The sequence below is a fragment of the Lampetra fluviatilis genome, chromosome 68 (genome assembly GCF_964198595.1).
Source record: "Lampetra fluviatilis chromosome 68, kcLamFluv1.1, whole genome shotgun sequence".
NCBI lineage: Eukaryota > Metazoa > Chordata > Hyperoartia > Petromyzontiformes > Petromyzontidae > Lampetra > Lampetra fluviatilis.
In genome coordinates this window covers 1418757-1440965 of record NC_136342.1, presented here as the reverse complement: position 1 = coordinate 1440965, position 22209 = coordinate 1418757, and the positions used below count along the sequence as shown (strand labels likewise).

General features: G+C 48.1%; 1 protein-coding gene and 1 non-coding gene across 3 annotated transcripts in view; one reads left to right on the top strand and one right to left on the bottom strand.

Moving 5' to 3' along the window:
• Positions 1-6910, bottom strand: part of CFAP77 (cilia and flagella associated protein 77) — an 83258-nt gene extending 76348 nt beyond the window's left edge. For both annotated transcript variants that reach the window (XR_013640641.1, XM_078883039.1), the window contains exon 1: positions 6657-6910. The gene's annotated coding sequence lies outside the window, so the exon portion shown is untranslated. The remainder of the gene's footprint in view (positions 1-6656) is intronic.
• A 2834-nt stretch (positions 6911-9744) lies between these two features.
• Positions 9745-9826, top strand: TRNAS-GCU (transfer RNA serine (anticodon GCU)). Its single transcript has one exon. It is a non-coding gene; the product is annotated as a tRNA-Ser (tRNA).
• The last annotated feature ends 12383 nt before the right edge of the window (positions 9827-22209 follow it).

Here is a 22209-nt window from a genome sequence, read left to right as displayed (position 1 = left end):
ACTCACCTACCCACCCACCTACTCAATCACTCACCCACCAACTCACTCACCCTCCAACTCACTCACCCACTCACCCACCCACCCACTCACTCACCCACTCACCTACCCACTCACCTACTCAATCACTCACCCACCAACTCACTCACCCACCAACTCACTCGCCCACTCACTCACCCACCCACTCACCAACTCACTCACTCACCCACTAACTCACCCACCCACTCAATCACTCACCCACCAACTCACTCACCCTCCAACTCACCCACCAACTCACTCACCCACTCACTCAGTGCAAAGTCGCTTAGCGCTCCATGGCAAGGAGAGAGAGGGAGGGAGAGGGGGGAGGAGGCGTGGGGGGAGGGAGGGGAGGGGGGGGTACTGCCCCCCCCCCCTGCCACCTCCCCTCCTCCCCGCTGCCCTCTTTGCTTCCAGTCCAGCGGGCCGCTTGATTGAGTTTAATTAGCGCCGAATGAGGTGTGGGGAGACTTGAAGGGCTGCCCCCCCCCCTCGCCCCCCCCCCCTCTTCCTCGCCCCCGCGGAGGGGAATGACTCGGCGCCCCCCCCCCCGCAAATCCCCCTCTCCCCCCCCCACAAATCCCCCCTCCCCCCGCCACTCCCATTGAAGACAGAGACGGTAATCCTCTCACTCGCGAGAACACCCCCCCCCCCCTTACACGACACGGCCCCGACACGAGAGAGTGGGGGGGGAGTGGGGGGGTGGGGAGAGTGGGGGGGGGGGGAGTGGGGGGAGGGAGAGTGGGGAGAGTGTGGGGAGAGTGGGGAGAGTGGGGAGAGTGTGGGGAGAGAGAGTGGGGAGTGGGGAGAGAGTGGAGAGAGAGTGTGGGGAGAGAGAGTGTGGAGAGTGTGGGGAGAGTGGGGAGAGAGTGTGGGGAGAGAGAGTGGAGAGTGGGGAGAGAGAGTGGGGAGAGAGTGGGGAGAGTGTGGGGAGAGTGGGGAGAGAGAGTGGGGAGAGTGTGGGGAGAGTGGGGAGAGAGTGTGGGGAGAGAGAGTGGGGAGAGTGTGGGGAGAGTGTGGGGAGAGTGTGGGGAGAGAGAGTGGGGAGAGTGTGGGGAGAGTGGGGAGAGAGTGTGGGGAGAGAGAGTGGAGAGTGGGGAGAGAGAGTGGGGAGCGAGTGGGGAGAGTGTGGGGAGAGTGGGGAGAGAGAGTGAGGAGAGAGAGTGGGGAGAGAGTGGGGAGAGTGTGGGGATAGTGGGGAGAGAGTGTGGGGAGAGAGAGTGGGGAGAGTGTGGGGATAGTGGGGAGAGAGTGTGGGGAGAGAGAGTGGGGAGAGTGTGGGGAGAGTGGGGAGAGAGTGTGGGGAGAGAGAGTGGAGAGTGGGGAGAGAGAGTGGGGAGAGAGTGGAAAGTGGGGAGAGAGTGGGGAGAGTGTGGGGAGAGAGAGTGGGGAGAGTGTGGGGAGAGTGGGGAGAGAGTGTGGGGAGAGAGAGTGGAGAGTGGGGAGAGAGAGTGGGGAGAGAGTGGGGAGAGTGTGGGGAGAGTGTGGGGAGAGAGAGTGAGGAGAGAGAGTGGGGAGAGAGTGGGGAGAGTGTGGGGATAGTGGGGAGAGAGTGTGGGGAGAGAGAGTGGAGAGTGGGGAGAGAGAGTGGGGAGAGAGTGGGGAGAGTGTGGGGAGAGTGTGGGGAGAGAGAGTGGGGAGAGAGTGGGGAGAGTGTGGGGAGAGTGGGGAGAGTGTGGAGAGAGAGAGTGGGGAGTGGGGAGAGAGAGTGGGGAGAGAGTGGGGAGAGTGTGGGGAGAGTGGGGAGAGTGTGGGGAGAGAGAGTGGGGAGTGGGGAGAGAGTGGGGAGAGAGTGGGGAGAGAGTGGGGAGAGTGTGGGAGGAGAGTGGGGAGAGAGTGGGGGGGAGTGTGGGGGGAGAGTGGGGAGAGAGTGGGGGGGAGTGTGGGGGGAGAGTGGGGGGGGAGAGTGGGGAGAGAGAGTGGGGAGAGAGTGGGGAGAGAGTGGGGAGAGTGGGGAGAGAGAGTGGGGAGAGAGTGGGGAGAGAGAGTGGGGAGAAGTGGGGAGAGAGTGGGGGGGAGAGTGGGGAGAGAGTGGGGAGAGAGTGGGGAGAGAGTGGGGAGAGTGGGGAGAGAGAGTGGGGAGAGAGTGGGGAGAGAGTGGGGGGAGTGTGGGGGGAGAGTGGGGAGAGAGTAGGGAGAGAGAGTGGGGAGAGAGTGGGGGGAGAGAGTGGGGGAGAGAGAGTAGGGAGAGAGAGTGGGGAGAGAGTGGGGAGAGAGAGTGGGGGAGAGTGGGGGGGGAGTGTGGGGAGAGAGTGGGGGGGAGTGTGGGGGGAGAGTGGGGAGAGAGTGGGGAGAGAGAGAGAGAGTGTGGGGAGGGAGAGAGTTAAGAGAGAGTGGAGAGAGAGTGTAGACAGGGTAGGGGGCAAGTCGCCGCGCCGCGCCGCCGCTTTGAAGTTGGGTTCGCCACGACATCTAAATGCTAACTAAGGGGGTGGTGCTGGTGGTGGTGCTGGTGGTGGTGGTGGCCGTGTCTGAGTGAGAGAGTGGGGAGAGAGAGAATGGGGGGGGGGGTTGGAGCAATTGTGCTTTTCAAGGCGCTGGGAATGCGATGTTGATCATTTGATTTCGAATGTGAAACCCTCTCGCTCCGATGCACGGGTGGAGCGTTCTGTCGGGCGAGTGACACACACGCACAGACACACACACACATATACACACATACACACATATACACACATATACACACACACATATACACACACACACATACACACATATACACACACACATATCCGTACATAATTTTAGAACTTTCGTGACTGCAGGAATTATTACATACACATACACACATAGACATGCATATACACACATACACAACAACAACCACCATTCGCCACTAAGTGGCGGTGACGTCACCACGACGCTTGTGCCAGGCCATGTGCACCTTGAGGCCACGTGAAGTGTCGAATGCCCGCTGGCAGGAGGTCACGGGGCAGACCCATGTGCCACGGGTCGACTGACCGAGATGACTGGCTGATGCACCACCTGTGCCCCCTACTGTGCCAACTTGCTGTGCTTTAGCCACCTGGCTCTCCGCTCGTTGTTGTGAGCGTCGCTCCTCCGCCCTCCGTTGTTGTTGGAGGGCGACTGCCTCCAACTGCCCAGTAGCGTCCTTCACGAGCCTCCTCCACTGAGGCCGATCTTGACACCGCTGGTACCAGTCATCGGCAAGTCCACTCAGCTCCACGTCCTCCTGTACCACATCACTCCATCTCCTCTCTAGCCCGTGCCGCGCCCGTTTAGCCCCCTCGATCCGGCCGAACAAAAGCTGTTGAGGCATGCGGTGGCTGGGCCTGCGGGCTACATGACCCAGCCAACGCAGCCTTGCCTGCCGGAGGAGCTCACCGATGGGACTTTGCCCAGATCTTTCAAGGACTTGTGAGCTCCTCACACAATCCAGCCTGCAGGTTAAACCCAGGATGGATCGTAGGCAGGCCAGCCTAAATGTTTCTAACCGGCGAAGATGCTCCATTAGGGGGGTCCACGTTTCGCAAGCGTAGAGAAGGGAGGGAATGGCCGTGGCCGAGAAGACCCGAAGCTTCGTGCGGAGCGACAGACCAGGTAGCTTCCACACAGCAGCGTTACGCAGCCGATGAAAAGATATTGCCGCTCGACTGATTCGGAGTGAGACCTCCGCTGTCAAACCGGAGCCGGTCACGTACACACACATACACACATGCACACGTATAGATACATACACACACATGAACACATACATGCACATACAAAGACACGGTTCCCCCATATAGCCTGTAACAGACTGTAGGGGCAAGTGCTGTTAGCGAGCAGCACCTATGAAGGCCGGCACGGCACACGAGGGGGTGGGTGGCCAGCACCACACCCGGCCGCCTTTGTCTCCCCAGTGGCGATGTTTACTACACACAGCACCAAGGTACTCATTTGAAGCTGAGTCGACCTAGGGGAGGCCCAGGACCGGTTCAAACAATCGTCACTGGTGGTGTTGGCCGTGATCGGAGAGACAAAGGCGGTCGGGCGTGGTGCTGGCCACCCACCCCCTCGTGTACCGTTCCGGCCTTCATAGGTGCTCGCTAACAGCACTTGCCCCTACAGTCTGTTAAGGCTACACGGGAGATCTTGTCTTTATCTTTGGTGATGGCGGTGGTGATGGTGGTGATGGCGGTAGTGGTAATCGTGGTGATGGTGGTGATCGTGGTGATGGTGGTGGTGATGGTGGTGGTGATAATCTAAAATAAACTATCGTTTATTTGACCAGGTAAGGCCCCACTTTTTTATGAGACAATAGTGGCTCATCATCATCACCATCATCACAATCACCATCACCACCATCATCACCATCATCACAATCACTATCACCATCATCATCATCACAATCACTATCACCATCATCATCACCATCATCACAATCACCATCATCACCATCATCATCACCATCATCATCACCGCCACGTGGAAATGCATCGCTGTGACGCGATGTGGATTCTAAACGTGGAGGGGAAAACCGGAGGACCCGTAGATAAATACACGCGACCCACATGGGGAGAGAGAGAGACACTCCAAATATACAGCAGCAGCAGCGGGCGTCAGTGTCGGGATCGAACCCACGACCTCCTGTATACCAGGCGAGGTAGTCAACATCTCATAGCCACCGTGATGATGATGAGAGAGAGACACGCAGACTCCAAATATACAGCAGCAGCAGCGGGCGTCAGGGTCGGGATCGAACCCACGACCTCCTGCGTACCAGGCGAGGTAGTTAACATCTCATAGCCACCGTGATGATGATGAGAGAGACACGCAGACTCCAAATCTACAGCAGCAGGCGTCAGTGTCGGGATCGAACCCACGACCTCCTGTGTACCAGGCGAGGTAGTCAACATCTCATAGCCACCGTGGCACCCATCAACATAATGTTGGTGGTGATGCTGGTGGTGGTGATGATGGTGAAAGTAATTGTGATGGTGATAGTGATTGTGATGATGGTGATGGTGATGATAGTGATTGTGATGATGGTATTTGTGATGATGATGATGGTGATGTTGGTGATAGTGATGATGGTGTTTGTGGTGGTGATGTTGGTGATTGTGATGATGGTGATGGTGGTAATGATGGTGATGTTGGTGATTGTGATGGTGGTAATGATGGTGATGTTGATGTTGGTGATTGTGATAGTGATGTTGATGATGGTGTTTGTGATGGTGATGTTGGTGATAGTGATTGTGATGATGGTAATGATGGTGATGTTGATGTTGGTGATTGTGATAGTGATGTTGATGACGGTGTATGTGGTGGTATGTCACGTTTCTCTAGCCTGTGTCGCCCTCTGCTGTCTAGAAACATTTAAACCACGACCACCACAACCACCACAACCACCACAACCACCACGCGGGGAATTCAATACAACAACCAAATCAACCATCACAACGACAACCACCAAAAACCACCACCACAACAACAACCACCCCAACCACCACAATCAAACCAACCACCACACCGGAGTTCAATACGACAACAACCACAGCAACAGACGCATTAAACCACAACAATTTCAACCACAACACTTACCCACAACAATTGTATCCACAATTTTAACCACAACAATTTAACCACAACAAACACCCACAACAATTTAAAACCACAACAATTTTAACCACAACATTTACCCACAACAATTTTCAACCACAACAATTTAACCGAAACAATTTTAACCACAAACAACTTCACCACAACCATTTTAACCCACAACAATTTTTACCACAACAATTTAACCACAACAAATACCCACAATTGAAAACCACAACAATTTGAACCAACAACAATTTGAACCCACAACAATTTGAACCCACAACAATTTGAACCCACAACTTTAACCTCCAACAACTTTAACCCACAGCAATTTTCACCAACAACAATTTTAACCCACAACAATTTTAACCCGCAACAACTTTAACCTCGAACAACTTTAACCCACAACAATTTTCACCAACAACAATTTTAACCCACAACAATTTTAACCCGCAACAACTTTAACCTCGAACAACTTTAACCCACAACAATTTTCACCAACAACAATTTTAACCCACAACAATTTTAACCCGCAACAACTTTAACCTCGAACAACTTTAACCCACAACAATTTTCACCTACAACAATTTGAACCCACAACAATTTTAACCCGCAACAACTTTAACCTCCAACAACTTTAACCCACAACAATTTTCACCAACAACAAAATTAAACACACAACAATTTTAAACCGACGTCAATTTTAAACTCGCAATAACTTTTGAACCAATATTAATCATAATAAAGTTGTTGTGTCAAATCGCCTTATTTATAAATGTGTCGTAACCCTCCACCACCCGACACGGCTAATCAGCGAAAAAAAAGTGTCACGTTGACAAAAGACAAAACAGTTCACTGCTTCAGCCCCACCGGTGTGTTGAAGAGTGAAACCACAACATTTTACAATTAATCGATTAGCACGACTTTTCGCTGGTAATTACATGCAGAATCATCGGGAAATTCGCCGTGAATGGTGATTAGATAGATCAGCAGCAGGGTGACGTCATCATTGAACTAATCAGTTGCAACTTTGAACCAGCAACAACAATTGAACAACAACAGCAGCAACAACAACAACAACTACAAGTCGTCGTCACCTTCACGAGGAGCGGGTTGCGTGCCATCGATCGTCGATAACATCCGAAGCGCTGCTCCATGGATTGTGAATATTTTAAAATTTTAAAAATAATAAAATCTTTATTTTTTACAACGAAGACCGCTCGCTTTGTCAAATCGTTCGAATGTGCGTGCGTGTGCGTATATTTATGTCGTTTTTAAGTAACGTTTATATTCTAAATTTTGCACGGTAGATGCTGTTTGACGCGCGGTTTCTCTGGGCACCGTTTGCCTTGTTTAGTGACGATGGTTTCGTCCGTTGGAGCATCAACCGTCGCCTGGCAACGGGCGAGTCCACTTTGCGGGGGGGGGGGGGGATCGAGTGGCGGTTGATGGATGGGGGGGGGGGCGGTGGCGCAACGGTTAGGGGCAGTCCATAAATGACGTCACGCGATTTTGGACAATTTTTGACCCCCCCCTACCCCCCCCCCCCCACTTCGTCACACGGCGTCACAAAAAGTCAGACCCCCCCCCCTCAAATATGACGTCACAAAGCTTTGCCCCCCCCCCCAAAAAATATAAAACATGCTTCAAATCGCTTTAAAGTATAGTGATTGTAGTGCGTATTTAATGTGGCGCTGCACTCTGATGTTGTAGGAGAAAACATTTATTAAAAAGTATATTTAATTAAGAAGAACGTGTTGTCTGTATTTATTTATTAAAGTTGTGCATTTTGATGTGACGTCACATTTCTCAACCCCCCCCCCCCCACTCGTCACACATCGTCACCAATGTCTGACACCCCCCCCCCCCAGGTGCGTGACGTCATTTATGGACGGCCCCTAGGTCGACTCAGCCTCAAATAAGTTACCTGGTGCGGTGTGTATCAAAGGCAGGTGCCATGAGTTGGCTGACTGAGATGACGGCAGATGCACCACCAGCTGTACCCACCCTACTGTGCCAGGCTAGGTGCATGAGGTCACGGGACAGACCCAGCAGGTGCCATGGGTTGGCTGACTGAGATGACCGGTAGATGCACCACCAGCTGTACCCACCCTACTGTGCCAGGCTAGGTGCATGAGGTCACAGGACAGACCCAGCAGGTGCCATGGGTTGACTGACAGATGCACCATCAGCTGTACCCCCATGTCCTCCATCACCACCACTGATTAAATTCCCCCCCCCCCATCCTCCTACTTTGAGTTGGTATCTTCCAAGAGCAGTTGCAGGGCCTGCGCTTTGAACTCACCCAGAACCGCCCCCCCCCTCCCATTGATTCCAGTTGGACTCGCCCGTTGCCACGGCAACCGAACCATCAACAACGTTGCCGTGAGCATCGTCCGGAATATAAGACGCACCGCAAACGCTTAGGGGCCGTCCATAAATGACGTCACGCACCTATTGGGGGGGGGGGGGGGGTCAGACATTTGTGACGATGTGTGACGAGGGGGGGGGGATGTTTGAGAAATGTGACGTCACATCAAAATGCGCAACTTTAAATGAATATAGACAACGCGTTCTATTTAATTAAATAGACTTTTTAATAAATTTCGATTTAATGCTTTCGTGACTGCAAGGATTCATATTCTTGGTTCTTTCGGTAAAGTCACGTAGAAGGGAAATAATAAAATAATAAAAATATAAAACAATTAAACTGGAATTTTATTTTTTTATATAGTTTTTATTTTATTATTAATAAAATAATAAAAATATAAAACAATGAAACTGGAATTTGATTGTTTTATATTTTTATAATTTTATTATTTCCCTTTTTAATAAATGTTTTCTCCTACAACATCAGAGTGCAGCGCCACATTTAATTACGCACTACAATGTCAATAGTAGTGTATAGTAGTGTATAGTGTAGTGTATAATGTAGTGCATAGTGTAGTGTATAGTGTATTATATAGTAGTGTAGTGTATAGTGTAGTGTATAGTGTAGTGTATAGTGTAGTGTATAGTGTAGTGTATAGTATTGTACAGTAGTGTATAGTGAAGTGTATTGTATAGTAGTGTATAGTGTACTGTATAGTGTAGTGTATAGTATTGTACAGTAGTATAGTGTATAGTGAAGTGTATTGTAGTATATATAGTGAAGTGTATAGTGTAGTGTATAGTGAAGTGTATTGTAGTGTATAGTGTAGTGTATAGTGTAGTGTGTAGTGTAGTGTGTAGTGTAGTGTATAGTGTAGTGTACAGTAGTGTAGTGTATAGTGAAGTGTATTGTAGTATATATAGTCAAGTGTATAGTGTAGTGTATAGTGAAGTGTATTGTAGTGTATAGTGTAGTGTATAGTATTGTACAGTAGTGTAGTGTATAGTGAAGTGTATTGTAGTATATGTAGTGTAGTGTATAGTGAAGTGTATTGTAGTATATATAGTATAGTGTATAGTGAAGTGTATTGTAGTATATATAGTATCGTGTATAGTATTGTAGTGTATAGTGTAGTGTATAGTGAAGTGTATTGATGTGTATAGTGTAGTGTATCGTGTAGTGTATAGTAGTGTAGTGTATAGTATTGTACAGTAGTGTAGTGTATAGTGAAGTGTATTGTAGTATATATAGTGTAGTGTATAGTGTAGTGTATCGTGTATCAACCCATACGGTTTACCCCGTATTCTTGTCCAGGGAAATTTAGTTTTCAGTCCCCTCCGTCACTGGATAAGAGCTTGACGGGGTATGCGGTGCTGAGAAAGTCAATTTGACGTTTTAAAAAAAATTGTGTCGTTACACTATTTCACATTTTAACCACCCGATAGCGACCTTATTAAGATGAGCGGAGCGAGCGAATTAAGGAACAACATTTGAACAACATCGACCAATGGACTTTGTTTTAGCGGACGGATTTGCAAAAGTAGTTAATCTACACCTTGGGGCGATCACCTTCACCCAATGACTTATTGACGTCTAATGATGTAAATTTAACAGCATTAATAGAATTGTTTAGCTCGTTTGTTATAAATCACTTCAAGTGATCCTCTGGGGCGGGGATCTGCTAACCTCCCCGGGTTAAGAACCGCACTGGCTGTTGTTGTTGACGATTCTGATTATATCTTTGATGATGATGATGTTGATGAATGATGACGGGTGGCTTTAAGAGGAGGAGCGGCTTCGAGGAAATTCAACGGGACGAGGTGGCCGAGTGGTTAAGGCGATGGACTGCTAATCCATTGTGCTCTGCACGCGTGGGTTCGAATCCCACCTTCGTCGCTAACAATTTTTTATTCCACCGTTCTTTAAATGTGTGTGTGTTTTTTTAATACTGCACCCGATGATTGGTGACGATGATGATATCATTGATGTAAAACAGGATTTTTTTTTCTTACCATATGTTTTTTTAATGGAATCTTTTTATTGGACTCTTTTTTTTAAAGGGACCTTTTTTATTTTTTTTAATGGAATCATTTTTTTATAAGAATGTGTTTAACCCTTTCTGGTAATATAACAGGAGTTGTTGTTAAGCTGTTCAAACACCCAAATATATTAAACCTTTTGCAAGGAATCAATACTCTGCATTAATCACACACACGTAGACTCAACACTGCACAGACTCAACACTGCCACCCATAGACTCAGCACTGCATAGACTCAACACTGCCACCCATAGACTCAGCACTGCATAGACTCAACACTGCACAGACTCAACACTGCCACCCATAGACTCAGCACTGCATAGACTCAACACTGCCACCCATAGACTCAGCACTGCATAGACTCAACACTGCACAGACTCAACACTGCCACCCATAGACTCAACACTGTCACCCATAGACTCAGCACTGCCATAGACTCAACACTGTCACCCATAGACTCAACACTGCCACCCATAGACTCAACACTGCACAGACTCAACACTGCCACCCATAGACTCAACACTGCCACCCATAGACTCAACACTGCACAGACTCAACACTGCCACCCATAGACTCAGCACTGCACAGACTCAACACTGCCCCCCATAGACTCAACACTGCCACCCATAGACACAGCACTGCCACCCACAGACTCAGCACTGCCACCCATAGACTCAGCACTGCCCCCCATAGACTCAACACTGCCACCCATAGACTCAGCACTGCCACCCATAGACTCAGCACTGCCACCCATAGACTCAACACTGCCACCCATAGACTCAACACTGCCACCCATAGACTCAGCACTACCACCCATAGACTCAGCACAGCCCATAGACTCAACACTGCCACCCATAGACTCAGCACTACCACCCATAGACTCAGCACTGCCACCCATGGACTCAACACTGCCACCCATAGACTCAGCACTGCCACCCATAGACTCAGCACAATCACCCATAGACTCAGCACTGCCACCCATAGACTCAGCACTGCCACCCATAGACTCAGCACTGTCACCCATAGACTCAGCACTGCCACCCATAGACTCAACACTGCCACCCATAGACTCAACACTGCCACCCATAGACTCAGCACTACCACCCATAGACTCAGCACAGCCCATAGACTCAACACTGCCACCCATAGACTCAGCACTACCACCCATAGACTCAGCACTGCCACCCATGGACTCAACACTGCCACCCATAGACTCAGCACTGCCACCCATAGACTCAGCACAATCACCCATAGACTCAGCACTGCCACCCATAGACTCAGCACTGCCACCCATAGACTCAGCACTGTCACCCATAGACTCAGCACTGCCACCCATAGACTCAGCACTGCCACCCATAGACTCAGCACTGTCACCCATAGACTCAGCACTGCCACCCATAGACTCAGCACTGCCACCCATAGACTCAGCACTACCACCCATAGACTCAACACTGCCACCCATAGACTCAGCACTGCCCATAGACTCAGCACTGTCACCCATAGACTCAGCACTGCCACCCATAGACTCAGCACTGCCACCCATAGACTCAGCACTGTCACCCATAGACTCAGCACTGCCACCCATAGACTCAACACTGTCACCCATAGACTCAGCACTGCCCCCCATAGACTCAGCACTGCCACCCATAGACTCAGCACTGCCACCCATAGACTCAGCACTGCCACCCATAGACTCAGCACTGCCACCCATAGACTCAGCACTGTCACCCATAGACTCAGCACTGCCACCCATAGACTCAGCACTGCCACCCATAGACTCAGCACTGCCACCCATAGACTCAGCACTGCCACCCATAGACTCAGCACTGCCACCCATAGACTCAGCACTGCCACCCATAGACTCAGCACTGCCACCCATAGACTCAGCACTGTCACCCATAGACTCAGCACTGTCACCCATAGACTCAGCACTGCCACCCATAGACTCAGCACAGCCCATAGACTCAGCACTGCCACCCATAGACTCAGCACTGCCCATAGACTCAGCACTGTCACCCATAGACTCAGCACTGCCACCCATAGACTCAGCACTGCCACCCATAGACTCAGCACTGCCACCCATAGACTCAGCACTGCCACCCATAGACTCAGCACTGCCACCCATAGACTCAGCACTGCCCCCCATAGACTCAGCACTGCCACCCATAGACTCAGCACTGCCACCCATAGACTCAGCACTGCCACCCATAGACTCAGCACTGCCACCCATAGACTCAGCACTACCACCCATAGACTCAGCACTGCCACCCATAGACTCAGCACTGTCACCCATACGCCGTAAGAACACATTTAGAATCAACAGAGTAAAGTTGGACTTACGAACACGAACATCTGGAACCTCGTAAGGAGAGCACCACCTGTAACGTACACATTTCATCACAGCCATCATCATCCATCAATCAACCGACACGACTACGAAGTACGATTTGGTTGTTTGTTTATTTAATTCACGTTATCTCAGTAGTGTTCATTAAATACGTAACACTGTCCTCAAAACGATGCGCTATTGTTTATGTACAATATCGGTGGAGAGTAGTGTAAGGCATAGTTGCATATTTACTTATTTTTAAGGGCGCAGGGTGGAGAGGATGGGCGGGGGGGGAAAGGGGTCGAGCGATTGCACGCAACTCAATCTCTTAACACTTGCGGGGGTTGCTGGATGGGTTCGTCTTTGGCAACTGGTTGCGAGCAACCGGTTGCTGATTGAGGCACGGATCCCCCCCCCAACAACAACAGCGCTGCCAAGTTGCGCGATTAGATTCAGTTCGGGTAAGCAACCGATTGCTCATGCGACCGATTGCGCCTGCGACCGATTGCGCCTGCAACCGATTGCGCGTGCATGTTGTGGATAGCGGTCTCTACACGCAATCGAGTTGCGGGATGACCCCCCCCCCCCCCCCCACCGGTTGCTCACAAGAAGCTGCTCGGTTGACCGCAATCCGCGTCGCTCGCGACAAACCGGTTGCGAGCAACCGCCGGCGCAACTGGTTGCCCGCAGCGGCGGCGTGACGGACTTGAGACTTGGAGCTTCAGTGACTCGTGGCAAAGTGACAGGGGGGGGTGGGGGGAGGGGGGAGGAGGGCTGGGGGGGGGGGTTGTGAGGGGTGGGGGGGGGTTTGAGGGTTGGGTGGGGAGGAGTGGGGGTTAGGGGGGGTTGGGTGGGGCGGGAGGGTGGGTGGGGTTGAGGGGGGGGGGTTGGATGGGGGGGTTGTGAGGGGTGGGAGGGGGTGGGGGTTAGGGGGGGTTAGGGGGGGGGTGTGAGGGGTGGGAGGGGCCGCGCGACGTTCGTCAGAGCAGACGCGGGGCGGTTTCAGTTTAAGAAGTTTAAAGTTTAAGAAGTTTAAAGTTTAAGAAGTTTAAGAAGTTTCAAGTTGTGCAACGGATCGCCGGGGGGTGCCGGAACCCGCCTAGAACCCCGCGTGCCGTCCAACACCCACAGCAACAACTTGGACCACCGAAGGCAACAACAGCAACAACCACAACAGCAACAACAACAGCAACAACAACAGCAAAAACAACAGCAACAACAACAACAACAGCGTTTAGCAGGAGGGGTGTAAATAACAGTTCTGTTCCCCCCGTAACGTGATGGACGCGTTACGGGGGGCGGACAACATTGTCGTGTTCAGTCGCTCGACCACGTGGCGATGAGAACCACGTGGCGATGGTAACCACGTGACAATGGGAGCCACGTGGCGATGAGAACCACGTGACGATGAGAACCACGTGACGATGGGAGACACGTGACGACGGGAACCACCTGGCCTGGACTTTTGCAGCTGTTCAAGACTAATTTCAGGGTGCCGATTCCAAATCTGATCTCAGATTTGCTCTACCACATCTCATTTTATGCTATCGACATACCCCATTTTCATCGATTTTACCCGAAATTAACTCCGTCACTTATGATTGCAAGTTGTTGCGAGTCGGTGACTGCTTTAGTGTTAAAATACGGTGCTGTATTTTTAGGACAGTGTGTTTATAATATCATTTTATGTAGATATCCACATTTATTTAATATTTTTCTTCCGCAGTTTTTATTGAAAATGCAATATTTGATATCTCAAAACCCTGATGTGATGGACAAAAACTGATGCCAGATTTGGAATCGGCACCCCAAAATTACCTTAAAACCGTTGGAATACCTTATGCGAGAAAAAGTGTGTTGACCAGTGTAATTATGTCAAATGCATTGTGTTTAATACTAATGCAATTATGTTAATTGAATTGTTTTTTAAACTGATTGGGCTTACACCATACATGGCCTAGTCTCACCGGATGTGTGTCAGTAGAACAGAGAACGACGGACAGCACAAGGACAGTTGCCACGCGTAACAGAGCGTCTGTCACTCGGGGCGAGCAGCTGTATCACGGGATATCTTTGTTGTCAAGATCAAAGTTATGAAAAAATAAGAATAGGTTTGACCCTTTCTTCTAGATTTGAAGCTTTCGTGACTGCAAGGATTAGGTTTTTTCGGTAAAGTCACGTAGGTAAAAATTTAAAATTAATTAAAGTAAAATAAAAAATAAAATAAAAATCACGACGTTTCTCACTTGATACAGCAATCGTGCTGTGACGGTTCCACCTGAAGACGGAAGCTTGTGTTGCCTCCGAAACGTCGTGATTTATTTTTATTTTACTTTTATTAATTTTATTTTTTTACCTACATGGTGACTTTACCGAAAAAAGCTAAGAGTTTGAACCTTTCTTCCAATAAAAAACAGGAGTTGTGTTAACATGTTCAAACACCAAATTGATTAAACCTGTAGCAAGGAATCAAATACTGCATCAAGCACACACGCAGTGCTTTGTGTGTGGGGACATGCAAATAAATGAATGCTTTAGGATAAAATAATTAAAATAAAACATAATAAAATACAATTAAAAATAACTAAGAATGTATTTCCCTTCTACGTGACTTTACCGAAAGAACCAAGAATATCTGAACGTATCTTAACATCTTAACAAAAGCTTAACCTCTGAACATCTTAAAACACGATTTAAAGCTTTCGTGACTGCAGGGATTCATCTTCTTGGTTCTTTCGGTAAAGTCACGTAGAGGGGAAATAATAAAATAATAAAAATAAACCAATAAATAATTCTCACGACGTTTCGGCCACAACGGCTGCTTGCGTTGTGGCCGAAACGTGAGAATTATTTTATGATGTTTTATTTTTATTATTTTATTATTTCCCTTCTACGCGACTTTACCGAAAGAACCAAGAAGATGAATCCCTGCAGTCACGAAAGCTTTAAATCGTGTTTTAAGATGTGCAGATGTCGAGCTTTTGTTAAGATGGTAAGATAACATGTTAAGATATGTTCAGATATTCTTGGTTCTTTCGGTAAAGTCACGTAGAAGGGAAATAATTTTTTTGTTATTTTTAATTGTATTTAATTATGTTTTGTTTTAATTATTTTATTGTTTCCCTTCTACGTGACTTTACCGAAAGAACCAAGAAGATGAATCCCTGCAGTCACGAAAGCTTTAAATCGAAATTCATCCAGCAGTATCCCACTTTCTCGCACGGCGGTGACGACGCTTCCGTTCGCTCGCTCGCTCGCTCGCTCAGCGTCTCGCGTGTCATCCGATTCTGGTCCGCGTTACGAGAACAAAACAAATTGTCGTTCGCCAGAATACATTCACCGCGTCGCAGGAGAACGGACTGTCTGTGTGTAAGCGCGTGTACGTGTGTGTAAGCGCGGCAGTCGCCCTCCAACAACAACGGAGGGCGGAGGAGCGACGATCACAACAACGAGCGGAGCGCCGGGTGGCTAAAGCACAGCAAGTTGGTACAGTAGGGGGCACAGGTGGTGAATCAGCCAGTCATCTCGGTCATCTCGGTCAGTCGACCCGTGGCACCTGCTGGGTCTGCCCCGTGACCTCCTGCCAGCGGGCGTTCGACACTTCACGTGGCCTCAAGGTGCACTTGGCCTGGCACAAGCGTCGTGGTGACGTCACCGCCACTTAGTGGTGGCGTAGTGGTTAGCGCTACGAACCCGAGTTCGATTCCCGCTCACGACCACCACCACCACCACCAACACCACCGGTGACGATTATCTGAAGCGGTCCTGGGCCTCCCCCTAGGTCGACTCAGCCTCGAATGAGTTACCAGGTGCTGTGTGTAGTAAACATCGTCACTGGGGGAGACAAAGGCGGCCGGGCGTGGTGCTGGCCACCCACCCCCTCGTGTGTGCTACAGTGCCGGTAGCCTTCATAGGTGCTGCTACTCGCTAACAGCACTTGCCCCAACAGTCTGTTAGAGGCTACACGGGGGATCTTTGTCTTTGTCTGTTTGTGTCGTGTTCGTGGTGCTTGTCATACACAACACGTGCCAGGCGGCGTGACGACTGACACGTGACGAGCGACACGTGCTACGCGTCAGTCACGTGATGGCTGACTCGGCGTGACGTGGACCGACACGTGCGTCAGTCACGTGACGACTGACACGTGACGAGCGACACGTGCTACGCGTCAGTCACGTGACGGCTGACGCGGCGTGACGTGGACCGACACGTGCGTCGGTCACGTGACGAATGACGCGGCTTTGGGTCAGAGTCGTATCCTTGGCTTTAGTCACGTGCTTGTTTGGCTTCATCGGTACATTTTGCATAAGATTTGCATATTTTATAACAACAACAACAACAAAGGTGCAGCCCCTGCCATTGCGAGCTCAAGACACTGCTGGTGGAAGGGAACCCGCCTTCCCCCCACCCCCCCTACCTCCACCCACTTCTAGAGTGTGTTTTCGGCCTACTCTTCCACGCCTTGGAAGAGGTGGCGATGACCCACACTTGACATGCCCGGTCGTACACTAACGGTGGACTTACCCAGTTATATCTTCGTGGTTCTTTCGGTAAAGTCACGTAGAAGGGAAATAATAAAATAATAAAAATAAAACATTTTAAAATACAATTCTCACGACGTTTCGGCCACAGCGCAAGCAGCCGTCCTCAGGTGAAGAACAGGTCTGTCGGGAAGACAGCGTCTGAATGAAACACCTACAATGTAAGTAGGCCCCAGTAAACTATGTAGTTCACAGAAGCGACTCTGGCTATATCGCAAATCATAGCTCAGATATTGAATGCTAAACTATCAACTTTTTTACACCATTGGTATCTCATTTGCCAGTAAAAAATATGATAATTGTTTTTTTTACCCTTTCATCTGGTCCAACCCATGTGAGAATAGGCTCTGAGGAAAGCTGTCTCGGGTGTGGACCAATCAACTTCAAGGACAGTGCACAAACATTATCAGAGTTATGTTTTTTGTTTGAATTATGACTGCAGGTATTGTGGTCTATTCAAACATGACTCCTCGTAAAAAAGGTGTCAGTTTTGTTGCCAGATGAAAGGGTAAAAAACCAATTATCATATTTTTTACTGGCAAATGAGGTTCCAATGGTGTAAATGTTTTACCCCGAGCTCTCATACTCTGATGGTGCATTGTCTTTGAGTTGTGCGCCTTTTGACGTCATCTGGTCCAACACCATGTGAGACTAGGCTCTAAGGAAAGCTGTCTCGTGTGTGGACCAATCAACTTCAAGGACAGTGCATATCATTATCAGAGTTATGTTTTTTGTTTGAATTATGACTGCAGGTATTGTGGTCTATGCAAACATGACTCCTCGTAAAAAAAGGTGTCAGTTTTGTTGCCAGATGAAAGGGTAAAAAAACCAATTATCATATTAACTTTTTTTATTTAATTTTACCAGGTAAGGCCTCACTGAGTTGCCGTGCAGATCTTTATCAGAATTGACCCTGCATGATAGCTGAACGAAATGGCTTAACATCATCATCACCATCACCACGTGGAAATGTACAGCAGCAACCAAACACTCGAAACGTGTGGTGACGTTGATTTTAAATGCGGAGGGGAAAAACCAGAGGAGCTACGGGGAGAGAGACACGCAAACTCCAAATATACAGCAGGCGTCAGGGTTGGGATTGAACACAGGACCTCCTGTATACCAGGTGAAGTAGTTAACATCTCATAGCCACCGTGATGATTGAGAGAGAGAGACACGCAAACTCCAAATATACAGCAGGCGTCAGGGGTTGGGATCGAACCCACGACCTCCTGTGTACCAGGTGAAATAGTTAACATCTCCTAGCCACCATGATGATTGAGAGCGAGAGAGACACGCAAACTCCAAATATACAGCAGGCGTCAGGGGTTGGGATCGAACCCACGACCTCCTGTGTACCAGGTGAAATAGTTAACATCTCCTAGCCACCATGATGATTGAGAGCGAGAGAGACACGCAAACTCCAAATATACAGCAGGCGTCAGGGGTTGGGATCGAACCCACGACCTCCTGTGTAACAGGTGAAATAGTTAACATCTCCTAGCCACCATGATGATTGAGAGGGAGAGAGACACGGAAACTCCAAAAATACAGCAGGCGTCAGGGTCGGGATCGAACCCACGACCTCCTGTGTACCAGTGAGGCCTCAAACCTGGTAAAATAAAAAAAAACACAGTTGATAGTTTTTTGTTTATAGTTTTCAGATGTTCAAATACCAAATAGACACGAGGCCATCATCACGCCTGCACTGACCACGCATTCATTGGCGAAATATTCAAAAGAGGCACGTTCCGATAACACTGGTCAACACACTTTTTCTGGCATAAGGTATTCCAACGGTTTTAAGATCATTTTGGGGTGCCGATTCCAAATCTGGCATCAGTTTTTGTCCATCACATCAGGTTTTTGAGATATCAAATATTGCCTTTTCAATAAAAACTGCAGAAGAAAAATATTAAATTAATGTGGATATCTACATAAAATGATGATATTATAAACACACTATCCTAAAAATACCGCACCGTATTTTAACACTAAAGCAGTCACTGACGCGCAACAACTTGCAATCATAAGTGACAGAGTTAATTTCTGGTAAAATCAATGAAAATGGGGTATGCCGATAGCATAAAATGCGATGTGATAGAGCAAATCTGAGATCAGATTTGGAATCGGCACCCTGAAATTAGTCTAGAACAGCTGCAAAAGTCCAGGCCAGAAAAAAATGTTTTTTTTTTTTGACCAGTGTAATTAACGCACGCATTGTTCTTGTGGACGGATTGGCCTACGCCAGACAGAGAGCTTATTTCGTGGCCTCTTGGTGAGCGCTCCGTTTCGTGGAAATACATTCGCTGGTACGGCGATTGGACCCGGTGAAGAGTACTGAAACACTGTTTGTTTCCTTGCGAATGAATACGCATTATACTGATGGCATCGTAACCCCGGGTTCGGGAGTACGTAAAATTCAGGAGAAGTAAAAATGCACTGGCTCCAACATCTACTACCAGTGATTTAAAGCTTTCGTGACTGCAGGGATTCGTATTCTTGGTTCTTACGGTAAAGTCACGTAGAAGGGAAACAATAAAAAAAAACGATAAAATAATAAAAATATAAAATAAAATAAATTAAATATAAAATAATAAAATAATTTAAATATAAAACGATAAAATAAAAAATATATAAAACAATAAAATTCTCACGACGTTTCGACTGCAACACAAGCAATCGTCATCAGGTGACACCTGATGTTTTATATTTTTCTTATTTTATTGTTTCCCTTCTACGTGACTTTACCGAAAGAACCAAGAATATATATCTACTACTAGTGTTTGTTCAAGCTCCTTACGCTACGACAGGGTGCTTCAACATTTTTTTTAACACTTGACAATTTGCAATAATTTCACGAGAAATGTCCCTCCAGGCTCTGGAGACAACCTGGAGTAGATTCCAAGCGTAGCGTGACAGTGATGGCGAACAAGTGGGAGACCATACGTAGGTAGAAAATAAATCACGACGTTTTGGGTGCAAATAAAACAAATCTAGCAGCCTCCTACCCTTGTTATTGAGCTGATCTGGCCCATGTCTTCCAATCACTCCAGACCAGGTGCCAGCATCATGACCAACTCGGGCATTGAAGTCACCAACAAGATGACTCTATCCCGAGCGGCCACTGTAGCCAGCACCTGTGACAGGTCAAAGAAGGCATCTGACTCATCGGCTTTGCCTGCATCCCTCCACGGATGTTCGTCTTCGGTGGGGGCATAAGTAACAACGACCACCACTCCTCGCCTCTGGTTGATGAGAAGGCGAGCCCAAAGTAGCCTGGGGCTTACAGCTTTCCACACCTCACCACCACGCCCCCTTCATTATTTTGTTCAGAAGAGCCACTCCCCGTTGTTTGGCAGTCTCCTGCCCCGAGTAGAGGACTGTCCACCCCTCATGGCAGCAGGAGCCAGAGCCGGTCCACCGGACCTCCTGAACACCACAGAGATCCAGGCGGTACCGGTCCAGCTCCCGACAAGAGGACTGGCAGCCTCTCCTCCAGGAGACGTCATAGACGCCTGTCCCCCCAGGGCCTCCGGCACAAGCTTAATAAATGTTTTACCTCGTAGTTTAGTGGTAGTTAAAGTTAAAGGTGGAGGGGTTACCAGCCCCTCGCACCCATCCAGAGCCCCCATTTGGCCGCTGTGGTTTTTACAAACGCCATGAAGGGAAAGGCCAATCGGAATTGGCCCTCCCCCCACGGCACTACCCACCACAACGTCGTACCACTCGTAACCCTTGTAAAGCACCTTCGATAAAGGTGCTTTATAAATGCAAGTTAAGTGAACCGTACTCCGTGTGGAGAGTTCATTAATTCCCTTTCATGGGGGGAGGGGGGGGGAACGTAGGCTTGGGTGGTATTTACTTAACTCATAATATAATTAGTTCATAGACAGTCGTCATCCGGGTAGAGAGTACTTAACATCTTTCCTGAAGATTAATTGCCGAAATAAATAGTTCTGGTGGAGGGTATTAGTATGACTCTCCACCAGATAGACTTAATAGTTATTAACTTATAAGCTCCAGCTCAGCTGTTACTGACTCGGTTATCTGGCTTGAATCACCTGAATGTGAAATTGTAGCCGCTGTTGTTGCTGCTGTTATTGCTCTGCATTGACCATCAGCAGCCATGCTGATAGCCTAGCTGTAGGCTTTAGGCCGCTGTGAGTTAATTTTTAATTAAAATGTTTTAATTATTAATGTAAAAGCTTTAAATTTAAATGTTTCTATTTTAAAAAAAAACATCAGGGAATGTAACATTGTTAAACATTAACTCCCTTTCACACACGCGGGGGTACGATACGAAGGGAGAGTTTGAGGCCTAGTTCTAGGCTTTAGGCCTAGCTGTAGGCTTTAGGCCGCTGTGAGTTAATTTTTAATTTAAATGTTTTAATTAAAAACTATCTCAGGGAATTATAAGGGAATGTTACACTTGTTTAGCCAGGAAAGCCTCACTGAGTCTAAAGGTTTTTGTAGGGTCCTGCCAAGTGTTTGCAGTAGGGGGCGATGTTGCTATACGTACGGACGGACGGACGATATAATCTATTGTAGGCTGGTTCACTTCGTTCCTACCAGTATAAATATTACTTTATATGACTAAAGCAGCAGCGGCATGAACTCTGGTGGAGAGTACTTAACACGGAGGGGAAGGGGGCGATTATAATTCCTATAAGGCAGTAGAAACCCCTGGGTAGAGAGTAGTTAGTGCTCCCCTCAAGCTGGAGGAGAGTAGATTTTGATGTAAAGCTTTCCTGGCTGCAGGGATTCTTCATATTCTTGGTTCTTTCGGTAAAGTCATCACGTAGAAGGGAAATAATAAAATAATAAAAATATAAAACAATACAATAACAAAAATAGAAAACAATAAAATAAAAAAAATATAAAACAAGAAAATAATAACAAAATTAAACAATAAAAATTCTCACGACGTTTCGACTGCAACACAAGCAATCATCATCGGGCGTGAAATCCACAGCAATAAAATTTGAAAAAAGGAAAAAAAAAATCTTGCTGTGGATTTCACACCTGACGATGATTGCTTGTGTTGCGGTCGAAACGTCGTGATAATTTTTATTGTTTGATGTTTTTATCATTTTATTGTTTCCCTTCTACGTGACTTTACCGAAAGAACCAAGAAGCTGGAGGGGAGTAGTTAAGGGATCCATCAACTCTCCCCCACCCGCCCCTCTTCCCAAAGTGAAACTTCCCCCCAGGAATTCCAAAGAGAAGCAAATAATTTTAGCAGCATTTACAACAAAAACCACACGCCACGAACAGCAGCTGTGTGTCAAAGGGATCACTTCACCCCAAGGATGGTTGTTCCCGCTGTAAGTTTAACAAACGCGACCAATAGTATCCATAATAGAGAAG